Source organism: Cibotium barometz, chromosome 12, assembly GCF_041138505.1.
Source record: "Cibotium barometz isolate CiBa-2024 chromosome 12, ASM4113850v1, whole genome shotgun sequence".
Lineage (NCBI taxonomy): Eukaryota > Viridiplantae > Streptophyta > Polypodiopsida > Cyatheales > Cibotiaceae > Cibotium > Cibotium barometz.
The window spans coordinates 14,865,992-14,883,010 of NC_141057.1; positions in this window are offsets into that span (position 1 = coordinate 14,865,992).

Below are 17,019 nucleotides of genomic sequence, written 5' to 3' on the forward strand. Positions count from 1 at the left end.
TGGTTCAAGTTTTAGTTGTTGAATAACTATACCTTCATTCGATGCTTCTTCTAGTTGTTTAACTAGATCTGTTTCTTGTGCTTCTTGAGTGGGTTTCTCAACCTCTACTTCATTTAATGTTTCCATATCTTAAAATATTTGTTTGCTGTGTGGATCAATTTGGATTACAAACAACCACCAATGATCTCTCGGGTCCACATTAAAGATGACCTGCTCACAATACTGTGTGGTAGCACAAATGTGTCCCTTTAGTTTGTCCAAATCTTTGTGGAGTCTAGTTGAAAAAATTCACTATTATCTCTGCGCATGGTTGCTTGTGGTCCTTGAGACACTACCTTGAACCACTTCACATCAAAAATAAACATAGAAAACTTTCTGAACCCAACCTTGAGAATGTCTTATATCATTCCATAGTAATCAAGCATGCTAACTTCACTACTTAGGTCACTTGCACTTGAGCAACTTTCTTGCATGAAATTTACCTTGACACCGTAATCAAATATTATTCTCTTCTTATCTATTCGCTCCACTTGAAAGTGACATCCGTGTCACCAAAGTGCACCAAATTTGCAATACTGCAAGCAAAAGAAGATCATGAAATGGTATCAAGAACAAAAACTTATACAAGACTATGTCTTATGGTTTCTTGTGTATATATAAAAACTCACTTCCATGGTAATCACAACCATATGCAAGCTCCTCCTCCTCGTCGCTTATAACCTCGCCACTATGTTTTTCTTGTTGTATGGTTTGGTGAAGCCATCAACTAGAAGGAAATTCTAGAAGTTGAGCGAGTGATTCTAGGTATGGCAATTCTCTAGTTATTTGAGTCTTTCTAAAATTCAAACGATCTCAGTCTCTTTCCCTCTTTGCTAGGTTATACCTCTCCATCCATTTATCCATAGCACATGAGTTGAGGATACAAACTTTATTAATCTTCTCTCACAATGCCATATCCAAATGTTCTATATTAATTAAAGGGTCTGACAAGCCCAAAGGTGTGACGCATTCATGTCCTTGATACATGATAGCCTTGATAGAAACCTCATTCAAAGATTTAAATAAAGCCCTAAAAATTTGTAGTTTTGCCTCTGCTTTCTCCCCTTTCACTACAAGGGAATGACCCACATAGCAATAGTGAAGTATATTATTTTTACCTTAGTGCATATGTGTGCACCATTTTTGAATTAATAAAGTGAGTTATGTTAATTTTTGCTATGAGATTGCTCTGTAAGATTATTATTATTGTTCATAGTACTTGGATTTCTATTATTCTATTAGTTTATTTGGACGCCACAAATCTCCATGTCCACAAATCTCCATGTCCAAGACCTTTTACACTAGTTATTATTAACACTCATATGGGTGCTTATACCAAATCTATTGTTTTGGCATAGATTGGGGTTGGTAGAGTTGCTAGCCTAGTCTATCCCATTTTGCCACCATTGTACCACAACATGTACTCAGATTTGAGAGATACTGGAGGAAAAGTGTTCTAAAGAAAGACATCCTTATACACACAAATTTGATTATATTGATATTGCTAAGAGCATCATTTACATCATTGTGTTACAAAAAAAATCACAAAAAAATAGACTATCTAATTGTCATCGTTTCCTCCTTCCTCTTCCTCTTCATTGCGAGTCTCTTTCAGAATTCCCTACTACAAAAATAAAGGCAGAACATAAGCTTTATAATACCAAAGCATAACTTATATGCTTTCAAATGTAATTGGCAAATCATTATACTTATGTAGTTAATAACATGGTCCCAATTAATTGAATGCCCTTCTCGCTCCTCAAACTTCTTGCGCAATGGAGATGTTATGTGCCTCCATGTATAGTTGTACTTATGTCTAGGCACAACTGGTGCTTTCTTTTACACCACACATTCATGAAAGACAATTGAGCACACATATGATACAAGGCTGTGCATATATGCATGGAGTAAATGTGAGGGATTCACTTACGAAGTATGCATGGAAGCATCTGATGCCATTGTTGCCAAGATGAGAAGTCCCCAAGCCTTCAAGGCATGCTCTAGTTATCTCCAAATGTTGCTTATATATCCCTTATAAATGGGCTGGTGCCTTGAGAGTGATGGCTCACCTTGATTTGATCTCACTCTATGATGTATTTTTTGAGAGTGATGGCTCACCTTGATTTGATCTCACTCTATGATGTGTTTGGTCGAGTGTTGTGAATAAGCTGCTGAGCTATATTAAAGGGATTGACTCCATCCTCAGCCCACAAATGCAAAGCCATTAGCCGTTCTCTCTCTCTCTCTCTCTCTCTCTCTCTCTCTCTCTCTCTCTCTCTCTCTCGCTCACTCTCTCTCTCTCTCTCGCTCACTCATTCATCACATTCTTTGGGGTACAATGTGTGTTTAACGTTGTTTTGATTCAAAAGCAAAGATAGAAGGAATGTCGACTAGAATCGTCTTCCTCATTTTGGGCTTGCTAGCGGTGCTCATCATGCCTGCTGCAAACCGGTGACGTCTTCCGTGACTTCCAAGTCACTTGGAGCCCATCCAAAGTGAAGGTATTGAATGGAGGAGAGCAGCTTCAGCTACTCTTGGATAGCAATTCAGGTACAATATTATCTCCATCCAAAATGTGAAGGTTTCTATCAACCGTACGTGTATTTAATCGAATCATATGTTGTTATAGCCTTAAGGGTGGTGATCGAGATACCAATTATAATTCTGTAGAGCTTGATATCGAATCTCGAGATGTCATGAAGGTTAATATCCTTGCAGGCTGCACTCAATCAAACAAATGTACTGTGCAATGACCTTCTACCCTACCTTTTAAATCTAAATAATACAAATGACATTAGGTCTATTATTTTGCTTAATTGGCTAGGTCAATCTCCTATCACACATGGTCATAATTTATTTATCGATTTTAAAGATATACTGGAAGAATGGCTCCAATTCACCTCCCAATTTTTGCGAGAAGAGCTCAACGAATATTCAGATGAAGTGGAAAACTCATCTTCACACTTACCATTGTATTGTGATCTTCACACTTACCATTGTATGGTGATAAGCTAAAGTATGTCCAATCAAGAGGGTGTTGAGATATCGAGCTCGTCTAGTGAGGCGGTGGACCCTGATGATCCGCATGGTTGGTGAGATCTTGGGTGATATGCGGCCAGTGGGATGACAGGCTGTGTGACAGCCATTCTAGAGACTCGCATAGTTATAGCGCCAGCTCATTTAGTTGGGTTCACACTATAGAGAACCCTCGTATGTATTTGGTTGAGTACCTTTCATATTGTGTGTACTCTTATCTTGTATATGGTGTGTTGAGTGTTGAGTGAAGAAGAAGAAGATTTTTAGCCTCTCACCTTGTGTGTTCTCTTTTAGGGTTTTGTGAGTGTGTGTGTGTGCTTGAAAGAGCTCAAGCTCTCTTCCCCCCTGCATCTTTTCATGGTATCAGATCCTGGTTCATGCTAACGGGCAAGCAAGAGAACCACATGAAGTGGTCGAGGGTAAGAGCTTCAACTACTCTTACCTATTTGTGTTGGTGGCTACGGGAGGCACCGACAAAGGATCTCTGATTGAGGAGCTTTCTTCACGGGAGTAAAGCTATAGGGCAACTATACTATCCTATATCAGACAACCTTTTCTAGGCCAAAAATGTGTTTCAGGTGCGTCTGGACCTCCGTTTTTCAGAAAGCAGGCGATTTTGAGCACTGCAGGTAAGTCATCGATTCTCTGCAGAGAACTCTGTTTTAAGAACTGTAGGAAGAGAGATTGGCTGTGTAGACACTGTGGGTGCTGCAAAGAGGTCAACAGTTGCCATTGGGTGTATGTATGCATATTGAAGTCACTGATTGTGACATTTGAGAGTACTACAGTACCGCTGCAGAAAATACAACAGTTTGTGCAGGACAAACCAGAGTGCTATTTTTGGTAAAATCGTGTGTTTGGTAAGATGTCAAATGATGGCATAACCCAGATTGTGGCTGAGAAGCTTGATAAGAATAACTTCCATGCTTGGAGGTTCAGGTTGACGAATTTCCTGATGGGAAAGGGCTATTGGGACTTCATAAAAGGTGAGCATGAAGAGGCACCGAAGATATCGGACATAAATCCAACTGCTGTAGATGTGAAAGAGTTTAAAGACTGGAACCAAGGAGCCAGGAAAGTTATGTATTGGCTCTCTATTAGTATACAGGACACCATGATTGGGCACATTCAGGATGCCAATTCCCCCAAGGAGGCGTGGGACACCTTCGTAAAACTCTATGAAACAAATACCAAGGCACGTAAGATACAGTTAAAGAATGAACTTCATACTGTGGAGAAAAAGAGCATGTCTGTGAATGACTATACATTGAAGATAAAGGGTATTGTGGAATCCCTTGCATCTATTGGTGTGTCAGTAGATGATGATGATAAGGTGGAAGTCTGTCTACGTGGTCTCGGGCCACAATACAAGGCATTCAAGACGTCTATTCAGACTCAGGAAAACATTCCCAACTTTACAGATTTGGTGTCTATGCTGATTATAGAAGAGAAGAGCTTGGGTGAAGACCAACAGTCTTCACAAAACAAAAACAGTTCAAAGCAACAGGCCTTCTACACAAGTTCAGGAAGAGGACGAGGTAGAGGAGGCCGTGGACGCAGTCAAGGAGGTGGCCGAACAAGTAATCAGAATTATGGCCAGCAGAGCAGCAGCAACAATAATAGTCCCAGAATACACAACAATAGCATCAACAACACACAGGTGGAAGAGGCAAATTCAAAGGCAGGGGGAGTCAAAGAGGATGTGGAAATTGGCAAAGGCAATATAATGATGCACGTGAATGCTTTTATTGTGGTAAGCCTGGACATTTCAGGCAGAATGTTATAAGAAGCAGGCTGACATGCAAAATGGGAAAGTGCAGCAGAACAACTATGCATCCTCAAGCAGAAACAATGAGGATAATGAAAGGTTGTTTGTTATGCAGCATGTCGTGAATGCCATGTCTGAAAATGTTGAAGTAGCACAAAAAGATGATGTATGGTATGTGGATTCAGGTGCTTCGAACCACATGACAAGTCATGGGGAGTGGTTCAAGGAGATGAAAAACCTTGAAAGACCAGGTTTTGTGGAAACAGGGGATGACATTGCTCATCCAATTGCCCATGTTAGAGATGTGCCATTGTCTATGCAGGATGATAAAGTGAAGTACCTTGCAGATGTACTTCACGTTCCGAACATAACAAAGAATCTGGTTTCAGTTGGCCAGATGATTGAGCAGGGTTTGCAGGTTCGGTTTAACCCTGATGGTTGTTATGTTGAAGACTTTAAAGACAAGTGCAGGTTGGTTGCAAAAGGCAACAGAGTGGGCAGAATGTTTACATTGAATGTAGACATGCCTGAAATGAGTGCTGCGATGTTTGCAAATGGTTCAAGAATTGTTGCAGACACAGACATTTGGCATAAAAGAATTGGACATGTGAATGTGCAGAGAATAAAGTCTATGCAGACTAAAGGAATTTTGACAGGGCTGCCAAAATTTAAAGTGGAAGGTATGCAGAGAATATGTGAAGCATGCCAATTTGGAAAGCAAACAAAGCATGTATTCCCACGTAACAGATATGTGAGCAGAAATGCACTAGATGTTGTGCATTCATATGTATGGGGTCCTACGAAGACCATGTCTATGGGAGGCTGCAGGTATTATGTGACATTCATTGATGACCACATAAGGAAAGTGTGGGTATATTTCATGAAGGAGAAGAGTGAGGTGTTCACTCACTTTAAGAATTTTAGAGTTTTGGTTGAAAAGCAAACAAGGAAATATGTAAAGTGCCTAAGGTCAGATGGAGAGGGAGAGTACTTCTCCAATGAGTTCTCTGAATTTTTGAAGAAGAATGGTATTCGGAGACAGTTTACATATGCAGATACACTCCGCAAATGGAGTTGCTGAGCGGAAAAATAGGCACATTGCTGAGATTGCGCGAGCATTGATGGAAGAGAAGAATATGCCGCATAGCTATTGGGCTAAGGCTGTTTCTACAGCAGTATACATCATGAACAGGACTCCAACTGCAGCCATACATGATGTAACTCCAGAGGAGAGGTTTACTTGTAGAAAACCTGATTTGTCTCATCTGAAAGTCTTTGGATGCATTGCATATGTGCATGTGCCAGATGAGCTGAGAACTAAGCTGGATCCAAAAGCTGAAAAATGTGTGTTTATTGGATATTCCCTTGAGCAAAAGGGATACAGGTGTTATAACCCTGCTACACGTGAGTTGAGGGTAAGCAGGGATGTTGTCTTTGATGAGATGAGCAGCTGGTATGCTACTGAAAAAGAAGCTATTGGGGCTGATGTGAGTGGAAGTGTGGTTGCACAGAATGTAGGTCAGCAATCACAGTCTTTGAGTGGACCAGGAGAGTCCCCATCTACTGGGTCTGTTGATAGACCATGGAGTGGCAGGCTGCATCATAATACCAGTCCTGTAAATGTGATTAGTACGTCACGTAAAGGAAAAGAGAAAGTGGTTGAGCCCCTTGGTATGCCTGACATTTCTACAGGGCATTCTCATGTTGATGAGTCTAGTGGCTCTGAGATGAGCTTTTGATGAGGAGCTTGGGATCCCAGCTATGAGAACACCTGGTGTAAAGAAGGTTATGGAAGCCATGAATGAAAAGCTGCGAAGATCTGGGAGAGTGAAGAACCGTGTGCAGAGGTTTACTTATGATGGTTATTTGGCACATCACTATGCATATATGGCAAAGGTTGTGCAGGTTGTAGAGCCCACATGCATTGATGAGGCTGTTGGAAATGTGTATTGGGAGAAAGCTATGGATGAGGAGATGAATGCACTATATGGAAATGAGACTTGGGACTTAGTGCAATTGCCTAAAGGCAAGAAAGCCATTGGATGTAAGTGCGTGTACAAAGTAAAACATAACAGTGATGGAAGCATAAACAGGTACACCTGGCTAGATTGGTAGCCAAACGATATGCGCAGACATATCGCATTGATTATAAGGAAACTTTCAGCCCAGTTGCCAAGATGGCAACAGTGAGAGTTGTGATAGCAATGGCTGCGTCAAAGCAATGGTCTTCACATCAGATGGATGTAAAGAATGCATTCTTGCATGGGGATTTGCAGGAAGAGGTGTATATGTTGCAGCCATCTGGTTATGAGGATGTGAGTCACCCCGAGCATGTTTGCAAGTTGAAGAAAGCCTTGTATAGATTAAAACAAGCACCAAGAGCATGGTCTGACAAGATTTTTGAATATCTTGTCACTATTGGCTTTCATGTAGCCAATGCTGATTTCTCGCTGTATGTGAGACATGGTGATAGAGGGATTGTGCTTGTTGTCATCTATATAGATGACTTGATCATTACGGGGGACCATGATGCAGAGATCTTTGATGTAAAGATCTTTCTTAGACAGAAGTTTGAGATGAAGGATCTGGGGAAACTCGGATATTTCTTGGGCATTGAGGTGATTAGGTCACCACATGGTATTGGATTACTATAGAGATAGTATTATGGCTTGGACATGTTGTCTAAGTATGGTATGACAGGCTATAAGCCTATTTTCGTGCCATTGGATCAGAATGGCAAGTTGAGTGCAGATTCAGGAGAGATCTTGGAGGATCCTACTATGTATAGGCACATAATAGGAAGCTTGATCTACATGACGATCACCAGACCAGATTTGAGCTATGCTATTGGGTTGGTGAGTCAGTTTATGCAGGTCCACGAAAACCGCATTTGGATGCATTGAGATTCATACTGAGGTATGTGAGGTCTACTTTGCATTGTGGACTATTCTATGAGACTGGGACAGAGATATGTGTACATGGATACACAGATGCTGATTGGGCTGGTAGTATCTCAGAGAGAAGATCTACTAGTGGCTTCATGTTTTCTTTGGGGAGTGCTGCTATGACTTGGAGCAGCAAGAAGCAGCCTACGGTTGCTCTATCCAGTACAGAGGCCGAGTACAGAGGAGCTGCTATGGCAGCATGTGAGGTAGCTTGGTTGAGAAAGCTACTTGCAGATTCGGGTCTATCAGTGGATAGACAAGTTGTCATTTTCTATGACAACATTAGCAGCAGTATACAGTTGGCTAGGAACCCAATTTTTCATGCTCACATGAAGCATATAGAGGTCCACTACCATTTCGTCAGAGAGAAGTTCTTGGCAGGAGACCTTGACCTTGACCTTGACCTTGTTTATGTCAGCACAGAGGATCAGGTAGCTGACATCTTCACTAAAGCATTGGTTACAGAGAGGCTCCGTAGATTCAGAGCTTCCCTTGGTGTACATGAGATGGAGTTGAGCTCGAGGGGGAGTGTTGAGATATCGAGCTCGTCTAGTGAGGCGGTGGACACTGATGACCCGCCTGGGGGATAGGCCCCACACTTATACCACTGGCATGGTTGGTGAGATCTTGGGTGATATGCGGCCAGTGGGATGACAAGCTGTGTGACAGCCATTCTAGAGACTAGCATAGTTATAGCGCCAGCTCATTTAGTTGGGTTCACACTATAGAGAACCCTCGTATGTATTTGGTTGAGTACCTTTCATATTGTGTGTACTCTTATCTTGTATATGGTGTGTTGAGTGTTGAGTGAAGAAGAAGAAGATTTTCAGCCTCTCACCTTGTGTGTTCTCTATTAGGGTTTTGTGAGTGTGTGTGTGTGTGCTTGAAAGAGCTCAAGCTCTCTTCCCCCCTGCATCTTTTTAGAGGGGAAAAAAGAGAAGTAGAATCCATAAGCAAGGATCTAGCAATGTTGGCATCCAAAGCTGGAGTACCATTACTATCCAAAGACCAGCTAAGCTTGTAAAAGTGTGTTACAAAAGAAGGATTTTGAGTGATCAACACGCTATTGCTTATGCTACTTGCTTGGGATATGATGGTGGTTATCTCATAAGTGGAGTTGCAGCAAAAGCATACATATCAAGGCTACAAAAGGCTTACTTGAGCTTATGGGTAGGATAATGTCTGGTTTCATTACACATTAAGTGACAGTATAATCAGATTCCAACCTAACCCATACTAGTTGTTGCTGCAGGTCAAAGGAAACCATTTCTGAGGTCTAAACGTGCACTTTGAAGTATGGGATCTACACAAATATCAAGACTTGTTGGGTGCAGAATGTTTGGAGCCATTTTGTACTAAAAGCCCATAAGATAGACTTAGGCTTTGGCCAAAACAATGTGCTTAGATGGGTTTAATTTTTGGATTGTACGAGCCAAATCTTTACACTATTGTATCAAGCAATCAAATGCCTCCAAACTTACTGTCATTTGATTATCTCTTTTGTCAATATTTGCAATTCGATTGCAATGAAGATGTGTTTGTTTTTTATTAAAGATATTGCCTTGTCAAGGTGTAAGGATATTTATATTATAATTTAATTTGGATAGACTAAATTATCTCAACAATGAAAATCTTTTATACATCATATTCAATAAATTTGATGAAATTTAGCATTGATAATATACTCGCTCTTTTATTTTTTGGTTAAACTTCTGAGGTATTGGAGCGTTTGTCTATGAAGGTTTAAGACCATCCATATCATGGATTAATTTATGTTGTTGTTGGCACATAATAAATTTATTTAAAATTTTGAATGTCCATTAACCATACATTTTGTTTTCAACAGGATATGTTGAAGCATATAGCTTTGATTTCAAGTGTACATAAAACTTACTATTGAGGTGGCCAGCACCAATCATTGGTGACTCATGTACCTAGAAGCAAAAGAGTTCCACCACCCCCAGATACAATAAGGAAACAAAGAAGAGTATTGATACTTGAACTCAATGGTGTTTTACTTAAGACCATTGAGATGCAACATGGTGATGTATGTCCAGACTGGGCCAAACATATGCATCTTGTGGAAGAGAATACAAGTGTTTGGCATTTGGTTCGCAAAGATGCATTCACTTTCCTTGATTTTTGTATGCAATGGTTTGAGGTATGGATCTGGAGTACTAATAGACTACAAAGGACTCGACACATTCTTGAGTTGTGCTTTCCTCAGCACCATCAAAAGTTTAAGGTCATAGCAGGGTAGGCAGCATGTCAAAAGATGGATCTTCTAATTGGATATCGATTTGTATACCACAAAAACTTGGATGTAGCATGGAGAATTTTTCATGACCTCGATGGAAATAACACGCTAATTTTTTATGATACCCTCTAAAATGCAATGTGGAATATGCCCGGAACCTACTTGATTTTTCCAAAGATGTGGAATCAAAATATAGAGGAGCTTCAAAGTTTTTCGGAGACAACAATCAGTGCATGGTTACTTGGTTGGATTTATGAAAAGAACAAACGGGAGTATACTTACAATACTTTAGTAAATGAAGCAGCTTATGATAGAGAAACTTTCTATGTATTGGAGCAATACATGAGAAAACACTATGTTTGAGATACAATTTGTACTCAATTATTATCTTGACAAAGTGTCCACGAAGTGAATGTAACAATCTCATTGAAATTTGATTGCTTCTGGTGTTTCTAAACACCACACTCTTTGGAGATCCCTCAATTCTAAGGTTCCTTTTCCAAGTGTTCTTTGGCATTATTATCCCATGTTTTTACTTCACTGTCCCTCAAATTTGAGCATAAATATCATGATTTATAATCTTGATATAGTGTCTAAGATGGGTTTTTATCTGTGGATCAATCGTAAACTTAGCACATTATTACTGTCATTGAGATTTACTTTTTGTTTTGTTGTTTCTAACACCACACCCTTTAGAGATCTCTCATTTCTAAGGTTCCTTTTTAAGTGATATTTAGAATTCTTTTGGCAAATTAAATAAAGCCCATGTTTTTACTTCAATGTCTCAAAGTGGAGATAGTATTTAACATTATCTTCCTCATATGAAAGGTGTTGTATAATCTCAATTAAGTTTAGTGTCATGTTTCCCTTGTCCTTCCAATATTGTTTCATTGACGTATGTATCTATATAACTACACGTGCGTTCAAGGGGTATTTTAAAAACCCCTTACACTTACATAGTTTTATGAATAAAATGACTTCTTTTTCTTCATAAACGTGTGGTTTTTTTTTAAAAAAATTGGTTTAAAAAACCCCTCCTATAAATGTAATTCTGTAACTTTTTTGAATTAATTCCTCCTGATGAACTCACGTGCTATACTTACATATTTTTAGGTGAACCCCTTGAGTTTCTAAGTAGGATTTTATCTTGAGAAGATTATCCTTCACTTTTTGAAGCACTCTTTAAAATTGTATCGATCTCACATCACTGTTTCTTGTACCTGATGTACTTGATATTTGAAGACAAGTGTTCATAGTAAAGTCCTAAACTAATTTCAATAAGAGATTGTAGAAGTTTCATATTGATATGGAAACAATCATCTACAAGAAAATCTAGTTAGGAAGAGAAAGAAATACCTTGCTAGGTAAGTCATCTTGACTAGAAATTTTTGATGAATATTTTGATAATGACCCTCTTTCTTTAATCCCATAACCGCTTGAGGTATGATCCTCTATAAATATTTCTTTATGTGAACAAGGAGACCTTTGAATTCTCAATGCCTATATAGGTTAAATAATTATACTTTATAAAAAATGTAAATATGTGTTCTTATATTGATTAACCTTTAATTCCCACATGAAATCAAAGAAAACATAAACTTATAGAATGTAATACCAATTCTTCCTTCATTCCAACATATCCTTTTTGTCCTACATTTGTGATGTTAACTTGCTCTTCTTATTGGGCTCACTAAATTTCCAGAAGAAAATTAAAAAATGAAAATATAAATAACTCCAAATCTAAAAATTCTTGTTTAAACATGTGTATATACATACTTGAAAATCTTTAGTTTACACTAAAACCTTTATCTTCTCCCACACTTCACTTGGACACCAATTAGTACTCTTTGTTGCATTATCTCTATCTCTTTTGTAGATTTTATAAGCTTAAAAAATAAGCCATATTGGACTTATTAGAAAAATAATGAAGTTCGTCCTTAAGATTACTCGCAAAGTACAAAGAGAAACATAATAAATCAAGACTTCATTAAATACGTTTAGTACTTTTGCATGTTTTAAAAGCTTTTGATAGTTTTGCATTCCAACATTGATCATCTATGCTACATTCACATCGTGCTTGCACAATAAAAAACTATATATTTCTAAATCTAAAACATGTCAAAAGAAAAAGAGTAATTTTTTAATCTATATTCTGTAGATTGATAAATGTAGGAGTAGAAATTTTTTAATCTATATTCTGTAGATTGATAAATGTAGGAGTAGAAATATTACATTAAAATATCTTTTAACCATCTCCTTTTGAATGTCTGGCACACATTTTATGTTTTCAAAGAGAAATCCACATGTCTACAAACTCCTTTGTGTAATTGCTTGTGCATATGAATCTTTGTATAGCCCACAAGGAACTTTCTCACATGTGATGTCTACCTTGATCCTATGCCCCACCTCAATTAACTTTTCTCTTTTTGCCTCTCTACATGCTTTCCTAAGAAAGCTTTCTCTTTCCAACATGATAGGATCTTTTGTTTGTGTTTGTTTCTTCTTGATAGGGGATGTGACTTCTTGACTTAGAGAATTTAATGGAAAAGACCTTGACATAAAAAATTACTACTTGAAAAATATTTGAAGATATTGACAAATTTCATATCAAAATGGTAACAAATATTTGTTTCTTCTTGATAGGGGATGTGACTTCTTGACTTAGAGAATTTAATGGAAAAGACCTTGACATAAAAAATTACTACTTGAAAAATATTTGAAGATATTGACAAATTTCACATCAAAATGGTAACAAATATTCAACTTTCATAGATTGAGATCCTCTTCTAGTTCTTTTACTATATATGCTTGCATTTGTAGATATCTTTTCAGCCCATATATTAGATGAATGGCATGCAACATTGTCCATTTGACACACACACACACACACATATATGTATGTATGTATGTATATACATACATACTTACATGCATGCATATACATACATACATACATATATACATACATACACACATAAATACATACATACATGGAGTTTACACATAACTCACACATGCACATGCACATATACATATAAATATACATACATACATACACACACACACACACACACACACACATACATGGAGTTTACACATAGCCCACACATGCGCATGCGTACTTACAAAAACAAACATGTAGTTAAGAAGCTAGAAAGATAGGGGGAGGGGATAAAACTTCTATTTTAGTTGAAAGAGTTATTTAAGCATTCTCAAGGGTGAGGATTACACAATACAAACTTTGAATTCACATGTTTCAAATAAAGACAAGCTAGTATTTCCCATATACATACATACATACATATATACATACATACACACATAAATACATACATACATGGAGTTTACACATAACTCACACATGCACATGCACATGCACATGCACATATACATATAAATATACATACATACATACACACACACACACACACACACATATACATGGAGTTTACACATAGCCCACACATGCGCATGCGTACTTACAAAAACAAACATGTAGTTAAGAAGCTAGAAAGATAGGGGGGGGGATAAAACTTCTATTTTAGTTGAAAGAGTTATTTAAGCATTCTCAAGGGTGAGGATTACACAATACAAACTTTGAATTCACATGTTTCAAATAAAGACAAGCTAGTATTTCCCATATACATCATCATTGTTGTCATCTCAGTATCTCCCAAATCTTGAAAGTTACCTATTATTAAGTCCTCTCCTCTAGGTCCATCATAATTATCCATCATATCATGAGGAAATGATTAAGCACAAGAGAAGTCTCTAGAAGTAGACAGGTCAATAATATAATTTTCATCACCTCTCCAATCTTTGGAATGTGATCAAGCACAACACTCCAACCAGGATCCTTTGGATTATCTACAAAGAATAATTGTTGTTGCACATGCAATTGCTTGGAAAAAGGTTGTTCATCATCAAGGCTACAAGAGATCAACACTCTTTGTATTACGCACTTAAACAACACCAGTGCAGTAATATGGGAATGACTACCCTCTTAGCATACAACGTTAGTTGAAAAGAGAGTTTTACACTGATAAATTAATACGGAACTGATTATACATAGTGCGACATGATTAATGCTTCACTCTAACACAGACTGTTAGATTATCGCATATGAAGTGTTGATTAATTGATTGCTTGAGAATACACATGCATATAGCCTTTAAAACAGTTACATGGTCCCGAGATTGAGTAGAATACATAGCTTAATAGAGCAGCTAGAGGGAAAAAAAAGAACTGGGAATCCAACTAGAGATGCTCCAAAAACAAGTGTTAGCCAAAGGTGCTATGGAGAAAGCTCCATAGGTCTCAACTACTCGTGGACCAACAAAAATAGATCAAAATAATGAAAAAACAATTGAAACACGAATAACAAAAAACAAATATAGCACTATCCAAGGGCAAATAATTGATACAACAACTAGAGAACACAAAGAAAGTCACAGTTGGTAGTTTGCATGCCATCGACCACATGACACCAGCTCGGTTAAAAGAACAAATAGTCATCTTCAAGAAGTAGATGTCTCTACAACAACAAGATAAAAACATAGCCAGACAAACTGCCCTAATAAAACTAGAAGAGAAATTCAAGAAAACATACAAGGTACTTGCTTAGGCATATGCAAAGCTGGAGGCAAAAGGCAAATCGCATACAACTAGAAGAGTAGGTGGCGAAGAAAGCCTTCCCCAAAACATGGTCTAGATGGAATAGTGACGCAACAACAAAGAAACAGGAGACCATCATCGCCAAAAATTTGCAAATAGCTGCATAGTTTGAAAGAAGAAAACTCCAAGCTGGCCTCCCAACTACTAAAAACTCAACAAGAGCTGAAAGCTTCCAAAGACGAATCCATCAGACCTGAGGAAAAACCAGAAGAGCTGACAGAGGCAATTAAAAGAAACAACTAGTAGGTCTACACATAGAAATCTAAATAAAGGACACGAGGTTGGAAAAAGCTACCAAGGTGGCGCTAGAGCTAAAAAAGGCCCAAAAACAGCTCATGCAAGAATAAAGCAAACATAAGAAGGTGCACGTGGAGCTGTTGTGACACCCAAGGGGAATTACCATTTTTTGAGCTAAAACCCTTGAGCTAGAAAGCTAGGGATTTGTAAAAGGAGGCCAATTCGATCCTAATTTGCAAAAAATCTCATACTCTCATAAGCATATTAATCCAATAAAAAGAGGAATCAAGATGAACATTTTTAAACTATTTCAAAAGTATCATAGTGCCATTAAAAAGGCATGGTATTTAATGTAGTTAGAAGAGCATATCACCATTGCATATGATGGGATGCCACATAGCACAAATAAGGTGTCCTCAATACAAAAAGAACCCAATTTGGAGATTAGTTCTATACATGAGGGGATATCACTAGCATAATAAAAGAAGGTCTCCATATCACAAAAAAAAAGGCAAACTAGAGACCATTGCTACATAAGTGTTCATAATTCACATCTATCCCGATTCACATCACATCACATTTCATCCATTCACATCTATCCCGATTCACATCACATCTCATTCATTCACATCTATCCCTATTCACATCTCATCATATCACATCCATTTCACATCACATCACATCCATTCACATCACATCTCATCCCTTACATCACATGCATTTTACATCACATCACATCTCATCCATTCACATCTATTTACATCACATCACATATCATCCATTCACATTTCATCACATCCATTCACATTCATCTCATTCATTACATCCACATCACAGCACATACATCCCATCCACATTGCATCACATCCACATCTCATTCTCATCCATTTACATCACATCCTTTCACATATCATCACATCTCAATCTCATCTCATCACATTCACATCCACATCCATTTACATCACATCACATCACATCCACATCCATTTATCGCACATCACATCACATCCCATCCACATCTCTTCAGATCCACATCCATTTACATCACATTCACATATTATCACATCCACTCACATCCTATCACATTGCATTCACATCCACTCACATCCTATCACATCGCATTCACATCGTAATCACATTTACTAGCTTTTTCTACTTCGATACCGATGATGGGACTTTTTTCTATTCCAATTAAGCATTATGAATCACTAAAAAGCTTGATTTCAAGAAAAAACCATTGATTAAAAAGCTTCCCAAGCATTAGAGAGGTTGGGAAGAAGGTAACCATCGAGAAATATAGAAAAACACCATGGATTAAGGCTTACCCTTGGTTTTTGTCTTTCGAGTGCTTTGTTGAGGAAGAGGTTTTGACTGTCGAGGTACCCAAATTTGATTGGCACCTTCATAGTAGCCTTGAGCTACAAGTAGCTATTTCTCCACCCACATTTTGATACTATTAAGATATGGTGACTGTGGAAGTCTTGGTGGAGCTTTCTTTAGGGTTGACGTGGAAGGTTTGGGGCCCTCCTTGACTTTGGTTGGTGCTGAGGCTACAGGTTTGAGACTCATTGGCATTGTTGATGATGAGGTTAGAGTCTCTTGTGGAGTGGCTTTCAATGACGAAGCCTTTGGGCATGTGGTTGTCTCCTTAGTTGAGGTTTGTTGATGAAGATTTATAGGAGCCGGGTCCTTTCCGCCATTGAGTTTCCTATTAGAGCTAGATCATTAGGAACTCAATGGAGTCTTCTTGGGCCCTTTTATTTGGCAGTTTAAGGAAGTCAAACCTTTTCTTTTAAGAAGAAACGTTTTCTAATTTGAAGCTTCAAAACGGCTACTTTATTTGAATTTGAATTTTGGGGGAAAAATGGAATTTAAAATCTAGCGGATAAAACCATATCATGTAACATATCTATGGAAAGCTCTTGATGCGTAGATCACGGATCTGTAATCTCCGCTCAAATCGGAGCTTGTATGTAGAAGTTATGGAGGTCCGAAAATTGTAAAATTGTCCCCCCCCCTCTTTTTGGGGAGAAAAGTGCACCCTTTGACCACTCTTACACCTC